This window comes from Phasianus colchicus, chromosome 5, assembly GCF_987193195.1.
Source record: "Phasianus colchicus chromosome 5, bPhaCol1.hap1.1, whole genome shotgun sequence".
In the NCBI taxonomy this organism is placed as follows: domain Eukaryota; kingdom Metazoa; phylum Chordata; class Aves; order Galliformes; family Phasianidae; genus Phasianus; species Phasianus colchicus.
The window spans coordinates 23,005,057-23,026,970 of record NC_143440.1 but is presented as its reverse complement, the minus strand read 5'-3'; the positions used below and the strand labels follow the sequence as shown (position 1 = coordinate 23,026,970).

At 47.6% G+C, this 21,914-nt stretch overlaps 1 protein-coding gene across 3 annotated transcripts in view; it reads right to left on the bottom strand.

Moving 5' to 3' along the window:
* Nucleotides 1-14,383, bottom strand: part of CD82 (CD82 molecule) — a 33,310-nt gene extending 18,927 nt beyond the window's left edge. The window contains exon 1 of one of the 3 annotated variants that reach the window (XM_031593371.2): nucleotides 14,280-14,383. The gene's annotated coding sequence lies outside the window, so the exon portion shown is untranslated. Of the gene's footprint in view, nucleotides 1-4,726; nucleotides 5,042-13,561; nucleotides 14,019-14,279 lie in introns of those variants that run through there. The other 2 variants (XM_031593370.2, XM_031593372.2) reach the window with 2 other exon arrangements.
* Between the last annotated feature and the right edge of the window lie 7,531 nt (nucleotides 14,384-21,914).

Here is a 21,914-nt window from a genome sequence, read left to right as displayed (position 1 = left end):
GTTGGGAAAACAGACTTGCTGAGCTATTAGGATCATTACAATAGTTACTTAAGGTAATTACGTTGTCAAACAAGCTGAAAAGAGCTGCTGTGAAAGAAGTTGTGCCTGAGGTGACAGAGTAAAAGATCTGCTTTCAGGGCCCTCTATTCCCAGCTGTTTAAGGCATTCTAGTTTTAATATTTTATTAGAAACCAAAAAACTAACTGCACATTACAGCACTACATGCCACTCTTGCCACAGGGAGATACACCTCCTTCATAGCTCCCAGCAATAAAGAAACAATTCAAAGTACAGTTTTCAAGCCAAAAGTAAATCAGGTCTTTAGAGCTTTTCCCTGAGCTTTTAGCATAACTATGGGTTCCACATACTGAAATATAATAAATTCTCCAATTCTCATGTTATCCTTAGTAAAACTTTGCTTCTGTTCATTAAATTAATTAAATGCCTCAGGATCCTACCTTGTAAGACTGCACAAGCAGTCACAACACAAGCAACACTGTGGAAGTAGCAACTCAGTGGGAAGTCAAGATGGAAAGATAAGTTTGGATGTATCACAACCAGGCATATCCACAGGCCATGAAATTTGTGAGTTTCTCCATCTGGCCGGGTTGCTGATCCCAGAAGCAGACATGCATAGCACAGCCCTTGTTCTTGCTCTTGCCACTGAAGAGCTGACTGCTCACCTCTGGCAGCTGCCTAACTTTCCAGCCCCAACATCCTGCAGCAACGCGTGCAAAGGTCTAATAAACGAAGCTCTCAACTTTCTAATTCCACTGTTTGTTCACAGTTGTGCATTGTTTTCTCCTTTTCCTCTCCACCCTAATTGCTTTCATCATTCAGGTTCTTTTTACATATTTTCCCCACACCCATCCTTCACTAAGCAGTCCCACGCAGTCTTTTCAACAATCCCACCCACACGCCTCTGCTTTTCCATGTCACCCTCGAGAGTAATGCCAGCTCTGCAGAGCACTTCATAGAAGAACTTACAGTCAATTTCCATAGCAGAGTATCTCCCTGCCTCTCCTTCCCTATTCTGTGATGATACGCAGGGCCATTCATACCTGTCTAGCAGCTCACTACTGCAGTAACATCTCAGTTGCATACACGACCTGGTTAGTGTTGGTGTGGCTGAATCCAACTAGCAGGGCTCCGCCCCAGGACCTGGGAGAAGGTATTCCCAGGCTAGGACTTCAGGTTTCCAGCAGGCAAGATGTAAGAGGAGCCTGAGCAAGCCATGCAGCACCAGAGATGGCTCCCTACCCCAGCAGCATCTCCAGCTTTCAGGCTCATAGTGATGACAGCAGAGCTGATGTGTGAAGCACAAAGCCCAGGACATGTGCAAGGAGCAGCAGCAGAGAAGCATCATTCTCTTGTTCCACAAGAGTGGGAGTGCTGGGAGCAGGTGCATGCAGATGTTATCACCACATCAGTCGAGGTGGGGGAAGGCAAAGTTAATTTTTAATTGCAATTCTGCTGCGTCAAACTAGACTCTGCACTGCCCCCACCTAGCCAGCACTGCGTGCTTGGTGCTCACTGGAGTTTACGACACTTGGCTCAGGCTGACTGGTACGTGCCTGTGCAGTGCAGCCCTGTGGTGAGAGCACAGCCTGCTGCAGCTGCAGCCCTGCTCCTGCCACTCACACACCTCAGCTGCCAAGATCCTGTGCACTATAAATAAGGGGCTCATTTGCTGGTGTGGCAAAAGTGAGAAGCAAGCAGGAATAATCCTAACACAAGCAGAGTAGGCCAGTTTGTGTCTGCGCTTCACTGAAGGAAAAGCTTTGTTCTTCACAAAAACACAGGTGCAGCAGTCACCACTGTATCAGTTTTGCAGCACATCCAGTGCTCATGGTGCTTTGCATCTTATGCCTGATACAGCAGCTGAGATCACTGGAAGAAAGTGGAAGTTCTCACTGGCATGCTCAGGTGACAGAACTGCTCCCCCTAATCCACACAAGTACCTGTGCCAAGGTGGGGGACCAGTAGGTTGCTGACTGCATGAAGTCACTTACCTGGGAACTGATCAGCATGAAGTAAGGGCATTCTGAAGGATAGCACAGTTACATTTCCAGAATTCTCTATTGCAGAAGCCAGAGAAGCCACAAACCATAGAATTATTTGAGTTGGAAGGGACCTTTAAAGACCATCTAGTTCAACTCCCCTTCAATGAACAGAGACACCTACAGCTAGATCAGGTTGCTCAGAGTGTGGACCAATCTGACCTTGAATGTCTCCAGGGATGGGGCATCCACCATCTCTCCGGTAAACCTGTTCCAGTGCATCACTGCCCTCATTGTAAATCAGGGCAGAGATTCACAGAAGCCAGAGAGGATGAGAGAACGCTCACAGAATGGTCATTCGTGCTCCTACAGACATCTGCATGCAGCAGGACCTACAGCAGGGCAGCTCTGAAGGCCATGACCTCCCATGGCATGGGAGGAGCCCTCACCCACAGAGCCCAACTAATGGGAATGTTTGACTTTCCATGCAGGTGAAGAACAAACACTTGGCAATCAGGCAGCCTTGTGGTCATCTGTTTGAGAAACTTGACAGCTTGGCGCAGTAGTGCCAGATAATGAACAAAGGCAGAGTTGCTGAGCCTCTTCTAAGCAAGTACGGCACTGCCCTAAGGCAGAGATCCGGTAACACACAAAGAATACCCAAGGGAGTTCATCTTGTTGACATTACAATTCAAAGGCCTTGGACTTACAGTACACCTGGGACTTACAGCTTGTCTCCAGCAAGCAAACAACCACCAAGCCAATGAAATGCTCAGGTCTGAATTCAATGAGCTTTTCTTCAAGCTCCGCTGAGATAATACCAACTGTGTAGTGACCTTGAGAGCATAAACATAGTCACGTTCATGGTGCAGACTTTCCAAACAGCATCTCTTGTTGAGTTCCAGCAGAAAGATTGGAGGGACAACTTGGACCTGGAAGACTAGGGCTGCTATTAAGGGTTGCACTCCCAAATAAGTCAATTCTGGGGAAACAGATAAATGTCTGTGGTAGTGCCACTGAGTCAGCTATAGCTTCTAATAAAGTGTCAGGGCAGCTTAGGAAAAAAAAAAATTAAAAACATTTGCATAATATAACCTTTTGAAGCAGTGGCAAGAAAATGGTTATGGGGGGAAAATAAGTTAAGCGGAAGAATCTTATCAGTTATTACATCTGCTCTAGATATAGCTGCTCCTTAAGTAGAAACCATTGCCTTTAAGCTAGAGGAAATTGCAACAAGGGTTCAACACAAACAGCAGCGTGGCTCCATCAGCCTATAAAGGGCAGCACAACAGACAGACTGCTCCTGCTTGTTCAGGGTATGGGACAGGTATGGTGACAACCTAGCACAAGTGTCTGCCAGTCATCTGCACACCAGAGGCTCAGCTGTGCTTGCTGCCCTGGAGCAAGAGGGGCAGACCAGAGCAAGAAGGGACGGCAGTCAATACCACTGACAAGACCAGATTTCTGAGCAATGAATTTTTATCAGCTTACAGCACTGAAATAGATTTGTTCCCAGTGCCCCTGATAAGACACGAAGCTTTTCGGTTTCGTTTCTGGAGCAGGGATACTGTTAAGTGCAAAAATCTGACCAACATATCACCCTGTGGGATGAGAGATTAGAAAGCACCCTGAAGACTATCTATGGTCACGGAGGTCTTTCAGCATGTTTTTCAACAGAAAACCTGTGGTGCATTTTGCAAAACGGAAATATATATTTTAGAGACGTGATTCTGATGTGTGAAAGGAAGTGATCAGATATTTATAAGCCACCATCACACTTACAAAGAAACCAACACACATTTTGGTATCAAAGAGTAAAGCAGGTTTCACAAGCACCCATGATCCTTTCTGTGTATTTGAAAGAGATGCAAACAGATTTTAAGAACACCTGCACCTCCCACTTCAGTCAAAAAGCCAACATTTAAGTATGGCTTCATTCCCTAAAACTTGGAAATGGAGAAAGTTCTTTGCTATTTTCAGTCTATGCACACATGCTTGCCCAGCACGACAGTATTTGCAGGACACTCCATTTCTCCAATTTAAGCAAATCTTTCCATTCAGCAAGACCGAAGATACAAGCTTGCCAAAAAGAAAAAAAAAGAAAAAAAGAAAAAACAAAACCCCAGAATCTGTTCCAGACATCTTTTGGTTCTTCCCCTGCCAACTCCCCCGACCTCCACAAACAACCTTACCAGAAAAGACAGACAAAAGAAAAAGCCAAAATACTGTTTTTGTTTGTTTGTTTTGCTTCTTGATTACCACTTACTAGATTGCTATTTGTGTAGCAAGCACTGCAGGTAGGGTCCAGAGGGGTCTCTGCGCTGACTAAACGCATTGCAGGTCACATCGCAGTGAATACACACATTTCAGAAAACTGGTCAGGCAGCTCTGTCACTTGACTACACAGGCTATTTAATGACTCCAAAACAGAGATCAGCTCAGCTTTGGTTCCCCCGTGTTCCGTCCTCCTCCCCACCACCCACTTGGAACTGTTATACTGTAAACAGCATCTCTGCAACAAACGCCTGCACCAGCTCCCCAGGAAGGAACAAAGCCAAGGGGCCCACCAAGCATTTGCCATTGGCATCAGGCCCACCAGCCTGGAAATCACCATACAAGCACAGGCTCCCAAGCTTCTCATGTAATGTACACAGCTTTCCCAGAGGTCAGCAGAGCTGGTCTGAGGCTGCACAACCCCTCCCACTACAGCGTAGCTTAGGAAATACCTTCCTGAGACCTCTGCCGCTCCAACTCAGTGAGGCCACCAGAACTCCAGGCACTTCCGTGGGCGAGGAGAAAACTTTCACCTGAACTTTTATCTAGCTAAGAGACAGAGATTCCCTGTCCCTGCACTAGGAGCCATTGGTAGTACGACTGATTATATCTTTGCCTCCTCCTACATACGACGCAAGAAGTCAAGGTCAAGGACTTTCTACTGTTAAGTTCCCTTTCAAAACAAACCGGTTCTCAGTTACTTCCATTTTCTCAGATGTTAGAGCAGATAACTACAGCGTGTTTAAACTCAGCACACCCATGCCAAACACAATTCTGAGAATTTACAGGCATTACCACAACTAGGAACTGAAGTTTCCCATTCCTTGTGATTCCTTCCAGGAATTAGCAAGGATGCAGGAAAGGTGCAGAAATTAACTTTACAAATGTGAAATTTTTGTCAGCTGGTACTGGAGCAAACACACTCCAGCTCTTTCCACCTCGCAGCCCAGAACTGCAGGCCTCTGCACAGAGCAGTGGATGAGGCTGAGAAAAGCAGGGTACCCCCAGAGGAAAACAGCTAACCTCAGCTGTGCTCACCCTCTGCCCTCCCAAGCAACAGTGGACTTTCCAGCAGCTCAGTCCTCAGCTGAAGCCAGGGGAGCGTGGGAGGATGAGCATTCCCTCACACTGCAGCCTCTGGAGGAACACGGACACCCTGCCAGGACAGCCAACTGCTGCCAAAGAGCTCAGGTCCCCTGCTGCTGGGCACGACCAGTTCTCCAAAGAGCTGAGGTATCTTCTGGCTCCAGGACTCTCCAAAGACCTTCGCCCCTTAGGGCCCATCCATGTGATCTTGAAGTGGCAGAAAGGAAGAACAACAAATAAACACCTAATAAAGCAGAATTCCTCTGGCTCATCCTTCTGAATGGCTGTGAAGCTTCAGAATTAAGTCAGCTTTCTCCAACAAGAGATGAGACAAGTTATTAGTGTAATCATATCACATGCTCTGTATCAGATTCTTTGCTGACAGCAAGGCACTGATCCCAAGAACCCAAGGTTTTAACCCTTCAGCCCCACAGACCAAGCAGAGCTAGAGTACTGCTGCAGGTCCAGCATGACTGGAAAGCAGCATAAGATTACCAACACAAGGAAGTGTCTCAGTCCACAAAGGGATGCCCCTGTTGGTTTGTTCCCAGAAAGAAGCTCCTTACTATTTATGATGTCAAGAATCTTGTTTTTGCCAAACAGACCATTTGTTAATTGCAGCATCCTCTTCATTTACCAGCTGCTTGCATGCCTACAGCTACTGAGCCACCCTGCTGCCATGCTACCGTTTTGGCACTGGTATGTGCAACTGCAGCACAGACCACAGATGGGTGGCTTTAACAATGCCAATTTAACAAGTTAACAGGTATGGCTCAGCCAGGGATCTCCAAAATCAATGGGAAGCATTCACAAGAAGAAAAAAGTATCACCACAGCCTCTGTGCTCACTACAGCTGCCTGGGGTGAAGCTTTCCTTCTGTTGGGCTGCCTGAGGTCAAACAGACAGGACACCGCAGCCCCTGGAGTGGCCTTTCTGTGCTTAGATGTCACTGTCATCACGTGGACAGACATTTCACAACATCCTGAGCCTGGGCCACCCAGCACTACCAGCAGGCATGAATGAAGAGAGAAAAGCTGTACTATTTATAGGCAGCGCAAGTTGCAGGGGCCCCTCTTGGCCCAAGCAGCTCCACCCCTCCAAAACGAGGGTCCAGAGAGGACAGAGGGCAAGAAAAGCCTTGAAGTACATGAGTTTAGAGCACGGATGTTTTGAGTGATTCCCTTCTAAACAGCAAAACCCACCTGCAACCACATTTTCCCCTCCCCCTCAATAATAACACCTGTGTCACAATAGCCAGACCCCTTGCTGATCCCACCACTGTGGCAGCTCTGAGTCGGTTTCTGGAGTAGCCAATCCCAGGAAGAGCTGCTGCAACATCTGAGTGCCTAGCACTTCTACCCTCCTCTTTTACAGATTCTAATCCTCACTCCTACGGGGAGGAATAAAGCAGTAAAATAAAGATTTTTACAACAAAGAGCAGCACTGTAAGCAGCAAAACCAGCACAAGCTGTTGCAGAACCTGCACTGGAGTAGCTTCATTCCTGACTTAGTCCCTCATGAAGTGCAATGCCACAGGAAGGAATATCAGCAGACAAAGCTGGAAGATAAAGGTGCAAGGCTCAGCCAGCTGGAGGAGAGGCTGCAGGGCTTTGTGTTCTGCTGTGCAGAAAGCTCTGGCAGCTGAGGCACCATACACCTGGGTGCATATAGCAGTTGTGCTCTCAGCTGGCAGCTGTGCTACAGGACAGGTGATTGTGGCAGACCTCACCAAGCCATGTGAGATGCTGCTCAGTTTCAGACTTGCTGCCCGCAGTTAGAATCACCCCTCCAAACAACATCCAGAAAGAAATAAAAATCAATCCACCCTAAGAAGCATCACATGCATAGGCAGTGGACAGAGCTGCTTGAAGCCAAGAGGAACAGACATATGGGATATGTTCCCCGGGAATTTGGCAGTTAAAACAGACTGAAAGACTTTGAGAGTTGGGTCTGTTCCGGGAAAAGGAGGGGCTTCCCACTGTCCTCAGGGATCCATGCATGGCACTGCCTCCAGCCGTCTGGAAAACAGGCCTTGTCCAGCCAGAACCCAGGCAGGCCAGGGGCCTCAATGCTTCCCTGAAAGAGTCTCCTCTTCTAAATTTTGAGCACAAAGACTTTGGAAGACTGTTTGATGGAGCAAAGTTAGAAGAAGGATGGAAAACAGCAGTTCTGTCTTTTTTAGTTTAATGCAGAAATAAATGCTTCCATTTTTGAAGGACCAAAAAAAAAAAAAAAAAAAAAAGCAGAGCTCTGTTTCATCTTTAATCAGCAGACTATGATGCAGGTTATCATTACTTTTTAATAGAGCTGCAGACATTTATTTATAATACTTTTCTCCACCCCACCATGTTGCACTCCCTTCTGGGAGTGGGCTTTCGGGGAAGTAATGCTTTAAGGGGATGGAAAGTACTGCAATAATAGTGGGGTGACAAAGTCTTTGGCTATAGCAAATGAGCCCAAATGCAGCAGCCACCAGGTAGAAATGAAGAAAAAGAGCTGTTTACCAATAGAACCTCAAGTAGGGAGGGATTTCCACTGCCAACCCTTAAATGAGGTCTGGGAATGAGATCACTCGGGGCATTGCATACAGCTGAGTGCCCCTGGGTTGGCCCTGCCTTCCTACCAGGTGCTCAATCACCAGTTCAAGCTGTGACTTAGCATTCTGCTACAGGGGAAGACATCTCTACTTCCCATTAGTTCTGCAGTATCTATCAAGCCAGACTTACTGATGACATCAAACTGCAACCAGTAGTCTTTCTCCTTTGGTAGGAAGCTCTCAGCAGGAGGACAATCCACCACAAGAGCAGAACTTGGGCGACAATGCTCTCCAGAGAGATGCTGGCATCAGATCAGGCAGCAGGCGAGAGGCACCATGACTGGCCCTGCAACAGGCTGGCCCAGATCAGCTCACACACCACCCCAGTGGCTGTTTCCCCTGACAGCAAACACCCCATAGTGACAGAGAGCAGCTGTTTAGGCTCCTGTGGGACAACGCCGGATGCAAAGCCATCTAGTTGTATACACTCCACTAGCTCTTGCTGGAAGCTGACAGCTGGGTTTGTAAGAAGCTTCCCATCTGCCTGGAGCTGATATGTAGCAGAAACTCACTGTTTTACAACAGCATCAAGTTTAAACCACCACAACAACACTGATAGCCCCAGCTACCATGCCCCGTGGGCTCGGAAGCTGCAATGAAACGCACTGGAAAGGGATGCAGAATCATCCTCTGAGAGCACAAGCAGAACTGTGACATCAGCACAGCCTCTGAGGGCATTAATGCTGCTTGTGCCGTTCCACGAAATAGCCTCTTGTGTTGAGGCAGCAGCTGGCTTGATGCCCCTTTCAGCAAACAGAAATTCCTGTGCGCCTTCAGCAGCAGGATCTCAGGCCCCACAGTTGTGCTACAGGAAACCTTGGTGCTGCTCCACAACACCGTGCTCTGCAAGTGTCAAGCACTGCACAACTGCCTCAGAGCAGAAATCTTCCCTAACTAAAAGAGATTACTAAGGGAATGCACAGATTTACTGCACAACTCAGGGGGATTGGCTCTTCAGTTACTGTGTGCAGTGTCTTTAGAAAACCTGTGAGAGAAAGGGACCTAAATGCAAAGAAGAGCTCAGTCTTGTTGGAAACATCAAGACAGCCCCTTTCTCACCCATTGGTTTTTTTTTTTTTTTTTCCCCCAGAGAGATGTCAGGAATGAGCAGAATTAGAATTGCTGCCTGCCATTTGAGCCCTGTTTCTTCAAGCACAAGGAAGATGCTGTGCAACAGTTGCTACTTTTGCTTGGTCAGTGCATAAGTCCAGGCAACAGCAGTGGGGGGTGGAGCCCTGCTGACCTGCGGTCCTTCAACCCAACCCCAGCTCAGCATTGTGTGTCCACGCTCAGGAAGCCTCGCTCCACGATCAAAACCAGCAGAAGAGCAGTGAGGGGACAGGAGGCAGTTTACTTGGTAAAGCCTGCACTAGGAAGCTGAGGCCATTCCAGTGAAGCCACCCAGGACTTGACTCATCCCAGTGACTTAGTGCATGCTGACACATGACCAGCTCCACAGCAGTCAAGAGGATGCTCCAGTTGTGACATGCTGGCATGAGACGAGCCTCAGACCCACTGCCAGAACAGCATCCTTTTGTGTAAAGAGTCTACAAATGGCTTGATTACAAGCAGGAAAGGGATGAGCAGATCAGTTCACATGATACAGTTTAACCACAGGCAAGTGGGACCAAAGTCCCAACACACGCTTGATACTAACATCACTGAACACAGCCCTCCTCTTTAACTGCTGTTCACACATATGGCATAGACCTCATTTTCCAAACAGTGCTAAGTCAGTTGCAGGACCAAGGAGAAATTGGAAAAAAAAAAAAAAAAAAAAAAAGGCAGAAAAGGAGTAAGACATTCTCCAATGTGGATATTTTTGCTGTAGAGCACCTAGCAACTTAGAAATGCCAAGAAAGCTACAGAAATGCCTCTGGAAAGATCTAACCTGAGTGTGTGAAAGCCAGCATGCAGCCATTTTATGCAGCAGAGGAATTGTTCTAGTTAAGTTACATTTCAAAATTGATTCCCGACCAAATTGCTAATCATCCATCACAGGAGACAAGCCAACTCCAAGTGCCTAGGATTTACATATCCGTACATCGTAGGATGGCAGCAGCAGCCTTTGTGCTATTAGACAACACAGCCACATCCAGTGACCACGAAGCCCTTCTCTGGAGCAACTCTGGCAAACAGGCTCCTTAACTCCCAACAGGTAGAACTGCTTTACAGCAGGCCAGTGCCCAGCCATGCAAATCACCATAGGCCAGCTCCTCTACATAATTAATCTTTTCCCAACCGCCCAGTGGGGTACTGGCAGGTGGCCATGGGAACAAGGACAGTGATTCTACTGTGGGAAGGAGCATGTGGCTCCAGCTCTCACCTTTCAGCCCTCCCTTTGCTTGCGCCTTTTGACTCCAGTGCAATTATTTTTGCCTACAAGGGGAACTCTGCATTATATAGCTTCAAATTTCTGGGCTGCTGGATATCCTAATGTATGTAGCTCTTTCTAGTTAGTATTTCTCCAGTATACATTGTCACAGGATTACCATCACTCTGGAAGGGATAAAGCTTACTGCCAGGCAACAGCTTTGCAGCAAAAGCTCTTTGTAACACACCTGTCTACTCAAGGCTGTGCTGCAGAGAAACTAGACTAGCAGCATCCTTAACAAATGCCAATAGTCTTTTGCCAATTTACAACGCTCCTGATGGCACAGCAAAGCTGCCGAGCTCCTTAAAAGGCAGGCAGGCCATTTACCTCCATAGCAAGTGTCAAAAATTGAGTACATGCACTGCTTTTGTTTGGCAGTGTCCCAGTTCTGGAGCTCCACCAAGGAGAGAAAAGAACTTAGAACCAGACAGCCCACACGTGTGCCTCTTCTCACAGGAGAAAGCCAACCTTTGGCTTATTTTCCTTTACTTTTCCCCTTGTATTTACCTTGGATAAGCCCCAAGCTGCCTGGCATTCCTGGTTCTGCTCTGTTCAAGGGGTCTTACTTGGGTATAGGGACAAGACACCACCTGCATGTTCTGGTCCCCATCCATCTTAACAGGCTTGAGTTTTATTCCCTTTTTCTGCTATCACCCACAGAGCAGTCCCCTTTGCAGAACTGCCCACAGTCATGCCTCATCTGTCTTCCAGGATATCAGCTAGCTCTGAATCTGTCAGCGCGCAAGCAATGATTTCAGCAATTTCCAGCATGCAGTTCCTGGTGCTTCACTTATCACCCTGTCAATGTGCAAGTCAGCCATTAACTACCTCAGCCCTCATAATCAGGGGAGCTTTCAGCAGAGCACACAGCTGAGCAACAAACAGGCTCTGCCACAGCTGACTGCTCATCCAGAACTGCCAGCCTCACGTCTCGTGTTATTTTTCTGCCTTGCCAAGAGACAGCCTCTTCCATATGTAAGGACTGTAGACCCCACGGTGTTATCACCTACACTCACAGACAAACAAAGTCAAGGAGCTAGGAGAAGAAAGTGCAGATGTGGTACATATATATTAGAAAGGTGAAGTTTAAGCAGTTAATTCTGATGCACACAGATTTTTTTCATATAGAGAAAGAAGGGCAAAAACTAAGGCTGCAGTCCCCACTTGCTGCACAGGGGGAAGCACTGTTGCCTCCCTCCATCTCTCCAAGGTATTCAGTCACAGTTTGAGTGCTGCTGGACCAGGTGAGCAGGGAACCAGTGTCACTTCCTGCTCACCAGCAAGTAGGAGATAAAGAAGAAAGTGGCCACTATATGCCTCAGGCAGCATTCAAGCGGACCAATACTGACTAGCTGATATGGCACGGGGCATGGTCCACCTTACAATATTGCTTTGGATTTCCTGTAACAGATCCTGAGCTATCAGTGCTCAAGGTCCATGCTGCAGTAGCTCCCTTTACCTTGCTGAATGCTTCCTGCTGCAGTAGTCTTCAACAAAAAACACAGCTTCTACTTGGGATGGGAAGTGCCTTCAGACCTGTGAGTACTAGATCTGTAAAGCTTCCATACACATCTTTCAAATTGAACATCTATTGAATGAACACCTGTTGCCCTAGATGGCCTCCAGACTTATTAGTGTGATGCAAGGACAGGGAGATACATGAGAGGGATAAAACCTTTCCTCAGCTACAGACAGATGAAGAATTTCATATTAAGATCCTTCACACTTAATGGGGGGCTTGAAGGCAGGAGTGGCTCAGGTAACAGGAGCAAGAAACTTGTATAGAGCCCTGCTTAAGCATCTCCCACACCAGCTCACAGCTGCAGGTCATGCTACACCTGTCTCTATTTTAGTACTAGAACAGACAGCAGGAATGAAGGAAGTCCAGATGAGCTGCATCACTAAAGCTGCTAAATCCTCTTAAGGGAGGAACTTAGATGGGGTAGGACAGAGATTGCCTGTGGGAGGGCTTTCTCCAAGTAATGATCTTGTGCCCTGCTCTATTTCTGTTGCTTGCAGGTAAGAAGCAAGCAAATGCTGTGCACCAGAGGTGGTTCTCACCAGATGCTTCTCCCCAGGTCTTCAGAGCAGTGCCATTGCAAAGGGAGCCTGAAGTACACTGACAGACTTTCAGACAGCGATGCTCTGGCCATATGCCTCTGCTCTGCACTTCTCAGCCAGCCAGGAAGCACCAGAGCTGAGGTGTGAGCCCAATGCTACGCAAAAGAGGGATTTTCTCAAGAACAAGTTTCGAGCTCTGGTCTCACGCACAGGATGGAAACACTAGAGCTGGTCCAAGCCATGGGAACACTTCATTCTGAACAATCTATATGCAGTTTATGGATGTACTGAAGCCAAAATTTAGATTCCAAGCTTTTTTTTTTTTTTTTTTTTTTTTTTTTAAGTACTGAGTGGTCGATTTGATGTTAAAACACACGCAGCAGAGCTCCTGTGCTGTGGAGCAGAGATGGCACATCTGGGCAGTAGCAAGCTCTTATCCATGTATCAACAGACCAGTTAGTAGTCACAGTGCGTGGCAATTCACAGCCAACATCCGTCCAGCTACTGAAATTCTGGCAGTACTCAGAATCCTGCCCTTAGCTTGGAAGAAAAAAGGAAAAAAGACGGCACAGCAGGCTGAAGCGGTACCACATCCCTACGGCGGCATCGCAGCAGGGCTACGACTGCCACAGCCGCATCTCACCCACCTCGCAGGAATCAATCAGGATGGAACGCCGCTGAGGGCGGCGGGGCTGCCCACGTCCCACCGAGCACAGCCGGGCACGCTCAGCCTCCCGAAGCTGTCTTTTCCCGCAAGGACGGCCTCACAGAGCCGCACGCCGGACTGCGGAACACCGCTGTGCCCCAGAGACGGCTTTTGGGGAGCAGTAGGATCCCCCGGGCTCGCCCCCACCTCTCGGCCCCTACCCCACTTGTAGCACAGCTCCAGAAGCGCCGTGCCGGCCGCTAACCGCAGCCCCGCCATGAGGCCGCCCGCAGCCCGGGAAGAGTCGTGCACAGCCCCGGGGACGCCGCCTGCCCCGGCCGGCCGCGATGCGAGACGGCCCCGCAGAGCCCGACGCCACCGGCTCCATCCCGCGGAAAGCCCCCGGCGCGTCGACCCAGCCCCGAACTTCGACCCACCGAACCGGGGGGAGCCGAGCCCCATCCGGGAGCGGGGTCCCCGCGCAGCAGCCTCGACCCCTTCCTCGCGAGCCGCCCCGCACCTACCTATCTACCTTCCCGCTGCACTCGGCGCTCCGCTCGCTCCCTCCGCCGCTCTACCCCTGAGCTGGCGACCCGACCGCGGGGCGGAGCCGGCGGTTACGTTCAGCCAGCTCTCGGGGCGGGACCCACCGCCCCCAGGCGGCCCGTCCGAGTGTCCCGCACCTGACCTGTATCTGGGCTTTTTTGAGGTTCATCAGATAGCGACCCGAGCGCTTCAACACTTAAGGCCATTCATCTCGCTGCGGCTTTCTGGCAGGTGAATCCAAAAAATAGCCTATTTGCCCAAACAGGCTGTTCCGCTGCCCCGGCCAGCCCTGCGCACGTCAGCAGCGCTGCCGCATTGTTCCCATCTAAGCCCTGCTCAGCGGCTGCTTTGCCCCAGCGATTACAGCGCTGCGGTGACAGCGAGGTGCCGGGCTGCTGACCGCTGCCATTGCATTGTTCTCACTTCTGTGCAGGGACCGCTGCCCGCGGCGGGCTCACAGCGCTGCTTCTTTGTTCTCGGTGTGTAGAATAACGTCACACCGGGGTCCTGCCGCTGTTTCCTAGGCAGAAATAAACAGCGAGAAGGCTATCTGACAGGAGTAATGCTCTGTCTCCTCATTTAAACGTGGTGAAATCAGCTGAGGCAACCCTGAAATGAGGGGAGGTTGAGTTGTCCCTCATCTTTCTGTGAAGCTGTGACTGCACAGTGGGTGAACATGGGCCCCGCTACACTCACCTCCTTCTTGGGCCTTGGGTACCCTGAACAAGGAGGGGTCATGGGCCTTTGGAACACAGGTACTGGGGTGGGTGCTGAGGCAGAGCAGAGACAGTGGAGTGGAAGCAGAACAGGTGACTCACAATGCGTTGGGCTTCTGTAGGTGTGGCCTTGGCATCCCTGGCCCCAGGCAGCCTTCCACTCCTGGTACCCTGCAAACCACCTCTGTGAGGCCAACCACTAGCCTAAGATCAGGATTGCTTGGGGCAGCATCTGGAAACTAAACAGTCCTGGGGAATGGCCTCCCTAACTGTTGGTAGCATTCCAGCATTGCCTTTCAAGCAGTTACCTTGAGTAAAACCACCCTGTTCTCAAATAAAAGTTTGAGGAGATCTTTCCCTTCTCTCCCTCCCTCCCTCCCTCACTCTTTTGTGGGCGTTGTCCTGCATTTAACCTAGTCAGACTTCAACCAGTTGCCTAGTAAGGCCTATAAATGCTCATCTATAAAGGTGCAAGGCTATGGGACTAGGTGGAGTTTGTTCTGTCCATCCATCCATGCATCCACCCACCCATCCACCGAGTACTCCTCAAGTTTCTGACCCAAGCCTATGAGTTCTGAGCACGTAGCTTGTTTCTGATTCCTGTGAGTGTCCTAGTTTGAGAAAGGAAGGCTGGGCTTGGAACATTCCCCCCGAGATTTAGTGCAAAGGCTGTTTTTCTAAAAGAAATTGGTTTTAAAATAAGAAGTGATTACAAGGTGTGGCGTTAATGGATGGCTTATGCGCCGGCAGCTCCTGTGCCCAAATGAATTTGTGTCAGTGGCATTGAGAACAGGATATGCATTAGCAGAGCCAACATGGAGGTATGTATGCATCAGTGACTACATGTATAGCTGGTTATGCTTCAGTGCCACTCAGATATGAGCCAGTGAGTCTGTAGAAAAGCATTAGGTCTGTATCACTGAGTTTTCTGAGAACAGGGGATAGGTTTTAAAAGATAGCTTGTAGAGAGCTTGAGTTTCATTGGAAAGTCCAAAGTGAGTCACTCGCTTCTGAGGGCTTGCAACAGGGAGTTGGAAACCGTGCAGAAACAGATCTGTGGAGATGCTGCAGCTGAACCGTGCACAGATGGTAAGCTAAAAGCCCAATTATAAACAGCATCTTTTACAACATACACAGTAGGCTGGGTTCTTGGTTAGCAATATGCCAAAAGTGCCTGTAAGAAAACAGAGTGGAAAAGCCCACCATTAATTACATGGCGTGTAGTAGCGAGGATTGAATGCTCTTTCAAAGGCAGGCAGACACCAGCCCAGAGATCACTCAGCTGATCAGTCTCCTTTGCCTTGGGTTATCTCCATTTCAAGCCACACCTTAGCAGATGAATCCTCTCCTAATTAGAAATAATTAATCTCTTTACTCAATCATGTCTATCCGCCTATTTTGCAGCTAGAAATGAGAGGTCTTTGTACAACAGCCCAGGTCCCTGGTATGCAGCCTGTTGCAGGGTCTGATGCAGTTGTACAGGAGGTCTCTTCAGGCACAGCACTGTCTCTGCTACACCTCTGGGGCATTTGCAGCCTTGCTCTATGTTGTGAGAAGCTATAGAGTCTTAGGTTTAGCTGGCACAGGGTGCTGCCCAACATGGCATGTACCAGAGCAGGATAAGAGCCCTGAGCTTCTGCCTTCACTGCTGTAGCAGCTGCTGTAACAGCTGTCTGCGTGCTACAAAGCAGTCTCAGACAAATACTTGTCATTAAGGAGAGCACTGTTTAAGAGCAAGACATATGCAAATTCACAATGTTTGAGTATTTATTTCCTTTAAAAAAGTCTTTGAATTGGCCTGACATTGCTGTTAATCTCAGAGGGGAAGAATCTGTGTGCTGACAGGGCCAGTACAGCGGGGAGTGAGGGGGGGAGAGGGGAGGATGAGGGAATGCAGAGCTAAGTGCTCCAGTAAATTCCAGGTTGAACAAAATGTGACCAGGCAACCTACAGTCTGCAGTCAGTGTCTGTTTAACGACACAGCATAAAATAAAGAGATGGAATACAAAGCACAGTAGAAGATTGCCGATTTTGTTAAGTCTGACTTTGGCAGAAGTGTTTTCATGGCACCCTCATGGAATCCTCTTCTTTTATTTGCCCAAAGCTGCGATTTTATCAGAAGAACTAGGATGGGGATTAGTTGTATACAAAAATGATGGAGTGAACAGCAATAAAAGCGCTGCGGTTGCTGGGACTTGGGGGGATGGGGGAGGGGAGGCTACTTTAACTCACATTAGGGAAAAATGTTTATCAAAAGGTATAATCTGAAAGCGGTCTGTTCTGTTTCAGGCTAATTATTTTTAAGAATCCTGTTTTAGAGCTTCAGAGAAAACAAATCAGCTTCAGTGAATTGAAATAATGTTTTTGGTGCCCAGTTGCCCCCACCTGGCTGAAAGGAGAAATGCAGGCAACCGAAAGATCCCGGCTGAAAGGAAACCTAGGCGGAGCAGCTCCTCCTGTAGGTCGTTAGTTTGGGTCTCTGCGTGGGACTTTCATGCCAGATGAATTCCAAAAAATACGATAGTCTCTAAGGAGATCTTGCTGGTGCTCCTGAGCTCCGTTCAGTACCTGAATATGCCTGGGCATATTCAGCAGCCAGGGTGTGATTTTATGAACCTTGGTGGAGGTAGGAATTAACCTGATTTATAATTCTCTTTGTGTACTTTACAGTAATCTTTGGCAACCAGCAGTGGTTCCACAGAAGTGGCGTTCAGCCTCAGCCCCTTCAAAATTGTGTAGATGTGGACAAATGCCTGAACTGAAGTAAATGTCTTGGGCTGAGAGGAATGAACATTACCCAGAAATGAGAAGAGGTTTCCTTCCTGTTGGGAATGTGCAGGGACAGATGCTAGATGCTTAGGCAGTGTTAATTCCACACCTCATGGCTCCAGAGACCGTCGAGAAGCTGTCTCTTTCAGTCCAGTTAACATAAACACTTGAGAAAGCCTAGGGAAGGAGAACTCAGTTCAAAGCTTGCCAAAGGAAATGAAAATACTCAGGAGCTGATATTGGCAGGCTGAATATTTTCTCAGTGAAATTGGTGCAACACTGGCCTGACTTACCTGAAGGAGCAAAGTGAGTGGATGTAGCAATCCTATGACACTAATACTTCTCACGCACGCTCAGATCCACGAGGGTATTTAGAGGCTTAATTTCTTTCAATTTCATTTATGAAGGCATCCAAGTATCCTGCTACACAGAGCCTATTTTGAATCTTGCATTGAAAGAAGCTTCTTTCCCACTTTTACCTTGCTGGTCTTTCCCAGCAGATACATCCTTCAGTGCCTATATGGGCAGAGAGGTGCCAGAGTGCTTTCCTGGGACACCATTAATGCTCATACAGCTGCAACAAGCCACTTGTAGAAACCAAATCCTTTGAGATCTGCACATAACTTGCAAGTGTCCATGTGCTTCTCCTCCACTTGGTGTCTCTCTTTAGTCTCAAATCTGGGGCTGGATCTCCAGAATTTCTCTCTTGGGGGATGACTATTTGTTATTTGCATTATAGAAGTACCCCAAAGTTTTAGTTAAGCAGCACGACTCCCTAATGGGCAGCAACACACAGAACCACAAAACATGATACTCTCTTCCCCTCTCTGTGTAGCTTTGCTGTTCTCTCCCCATCCATTTTAAATGTTTAAGATATTAAGATACTTACTTTGTGCTGTTTTCTCTTGAAAATAACGAATTTGTTGTCCAACTTAATCCAGTTCACATTACCCATAATTTGACTCACCCTCTCACCAGTGCTGGAGTTTGCAGGCACACAAGTGAAACACAAAGCATTACTTCACCGAATTCTAAATTGCATTTTTTTAAAGGGATGAATTCAAAATAACGTCAAATAAAAATGCAGTCTTTGTTCTTGGTGCAAACAAAGGAGATGGGGGAGAATTTAGGAGCACTGTACAGTATTTCTAACTCTTCTGTGTGTTCCAGTGGAAAATTCTGGGGAGGGAGGAGAGGTGATTTAAAACTTCATGTACCAAAATCCAAAACCTTTATGGCACATTAGACTGATGTGACAGGGAAATCCAGAAGCTTGGCTTTCTTTTCAATTTGTACCAAATGCAAGCCAGTTTTTAATGATATAAGCTGCCCTGAAATTCTCTGCTTTGAAATACTTTAGTTATTTGCTGCCACACATGGAAAACACTGCAGCTTGCAGCATATATGCCTTAATGTGCCTGATTCACTCCCACTTCTGGACCTTTTCAGTTTTGCCAGTTCCTCTGAGATTAAATCTCTGAGAGAAAGTGGTCCAGATCTAATATGTTTGGCAGTCCCCTCAAATAAAAGCTCCTTTCTCCAAACCCTCTTGGTGTCTTGCTTAATTCTGATCTGGAGACCTAGAGACTAGACTCTCAGCTAGTATAAACGAGTGAAGTATACCACATAACAGCAGCTGAGGATCTGGAAAATTATATCGACCAATAACTTCTTACTTCATGTGGGTTCTACCCAAATAATTCCCTAGCCCTCCTGTGGGAGAACAAAGCTCTGTATATTTCCTTTTACGAGCTGTTTTGCACATAAATGCTCTCTGCAGTCCCAGTACATCTCCACTGAAACCAGTGAGAGCAAGTTAGCAAAATGTGCTTGTAGCTTATTTTTAATCCCTTTCAAAATCACGGAGGAATGTTCATCAGATTGCAGATCCCCAACGCCAAATAACTGTGGCATGTGCCAGCATTTGCTAAAAGCAGATGCTGAGATATCATTTCATACTCTTACTGTGCCTGCGTGAGATGAGCAGGACATCCTGGACTTTCCAGGCTCTGGGGTGGCTGCATGAGGATGGACATGGGACGTGCCATCTAGCGGTTGCTCGTCCCCATGGTGCTCCTAGCACAAAAGTACAGTTTGGAGTGCTGGGAAGTGGAAAATTCCACGTAGCAGATTCTTATCCAGAAAAAAAGAAAAAAATTCTTTTTTTTTTTTTAAATCTCAAGTTGTCTGTTGTTCTCTCAGAGCACCAAACTAGAAGATCTTTGCACCTGACTGGATTGGCCACAGCCAATCTCTGAAATAAGGGTTGATTAAGGGTTTGTCCAGAGTCCCTTGCACTGACCCAGGAAAAGGGATTCTTGCCATTTCCTATAGGCAGAAGTTTCTCCTTCCAGAAGATTCTCTCCCTCCTCCACTCACAAGGCTTTCCCTTCCTCACCACTCAATCCCTCCCTGTCCCTTTTGGTCCCCAGCACAGGGGTGCTGCAGGAGTCTCCGAACCACTCTTTAGCTCTCCTCCTCATGCCAAAAACTGACTGAGTCTGTTATGAAAGGGACGTTAGATGTGGGAAAGCAATTTGCAACCCTCAGGATCCTGCCTGCCACCAGCAGAGGTTCCCAGCGAGAAGAAGAAGGCAGAGAGGCGTACTGCACACTGTCTCGAGACTCCCTCCACAGAGCCGGCACTGAGCGATCCCATACATCAGGCTGTATCAAATGCAACCACAGAGGAGGCTTTTCCTTATCTTTCAGGACAATTACCAAGTTATACATCACTTGAGTAGTCAGAGAACTATGGGGGATTGTGGTTTCTGGTAAAACGGGAAAATCTTTTCATGGTTAGCGCTGGCAATGAAATCCGTATCCCACCTCCATCTGGGCTGAGCCACGGGTGATCATTCTCTGAGAGATGAGCTTCTCTCGATGCCAAAAGGCAAGTAAATAAATAACTATGTGTGAATGTGCATTTCAGGAAAAATCAGCTTTTTTCCCTTCTCCTCCCACCCCCCATTTTGCCTTGGAGAAGTTACTGGTTTTCTCAGGTCCTCAGAGAGGCTAAAAACTGTCCAAGATGTGCTTCAGGAAAGTGATCACTCAAAGTGAATCAGTTTTCAGGGTCTGCTCACCATCTGTGCGCCTTTAGGAGATTGTCACACTTTCGGCTGGCTTCATCCATCTCTCTAATCCCTTGGTTACAGTCAAAACAGTTTTAAAAGGGCTTGGTTCCCACAGTGGGAAAATAATGGGACGCTGCTTGCTAGCATCACTTCACCCAGGAGCAGCTGACGCCTCATGGAATCTTTGAAAGGCAAACTCCTCTTCTGAGTTAATTCTGCTGATGGAGATACCATGCAGAGTATTTCTCTGCTCCCTTCTGCTTCTGTTATTGGTAAGGCAATTTGGTTGAGAAGGAGATCTGGCTTTCCAGAAGGATGTGCTGTTTCTGATGAAGTCACAAGCGTTTGTGCCATTGGTTCACCCACCCTCAATGATCTGGACTGATTGATTTTCAGGCCGAAGGAGCTTGATACAATGACCATGACTTTCTAGTATGGCATGTTTTGAATTATTATTCTGTCTCTGTTACATTTTTCACATAAGTGCCCCAAGCCACCGACAGACTGTTTAGCAATAAAGAAATAATTGTCTCCACAGCAGCTAAGAGGATGCCAACAAAGATGCTGCACGGCTGAGTCATCGTCATGTTGCAATAATGCTGCCCAGCTAGCCATCCTACAAGGTTTAACAGGCCCAGACTTTTCAGAAGGGATAATTCATCTCTTGCAGTCTCTCTCAATAAGTTTCAGTAACTAAAAGGGTGAAAAAAAGATTTCCTTTCATTGCAGAAGACAGCTGATGGTCTCACCACCTAAGGTGCTGACTGTCACAGTAAGTGTCTTCATTAAATGTGGTAAGCAGTGAGGAGGCTTGGGAAAAGTTCTTTCATTGTGGGAGATCTCAGAGAAAGATCTCCTAGCACCAAGTCACTTCTTGCAGACAGTCCGAACTGTTGGCCAGTATCTGGATTTCTGGTGCAGCTGACTGCCACTGGAAGAGGCCGCATTGCTGGAAATCTTTGCATATCTTTGGGGGTCAGCATGCTGGGCTTGGGCACTGAGAAGTATTAAGGCAGTTTTGCAGCCTACCACAGATAGCATGAGATGTGGACTCATCCATCCCACATCTCATCCAGCTAGTGGATGAAATTAGAGATACAGAGAAAAGGAGAGTGGCCTGTTGTGAGTAAATGTATTGTACTTCTCTGAGGTGCTCCAGAAAGCTTGGGAGGACAAAAGGCTGATGGCTTCTCTGGTCTGCCTTGGAGGGATACAAATGAATGCTGCTCTACTGGCTTGCTTGCTTCGTTTCTTATGGATGTCAGGGTAGAGAAGGACTTGGAAACAGATAACTTTCAAGTTTTTAGGTTCTACTGTCAGTCAACAGAAAATCAGAAACAGGGAAATCCAAAATAGCTAGCAGAGATTCAGAAAATCTCAAAGTAAAGATTTGGACAAGGGAAGCATGTGGGGACCATGTTTGACATCCAGGAGCCACTTTCTTCTGACCATACAATGATTAGGAGCTACTGTTATTCAGGACTTCAGTCCTGGCTACTTTTTAACAACCAGCACAATGTAAGAAGTCGAGACTACAATACTGCCTGCCTGTCTGCCCGCCCATTACTGCCAGAGCACAAACTCTGGAATCTGAGCTTTATGGGAACTGTGGGCATGTTACCACAAGTTGTACCAAGATGTTTCTCTCATGCATGAATCTGATGCCACTGAGTGTAGAGAACTGGCTGTGTCTAGACTTGTGCAACACAGAAAGCACTGGTCTGCATGAATCCAAGCTGGGCTGCTACTACAAGTAATGGGAAGTGTGG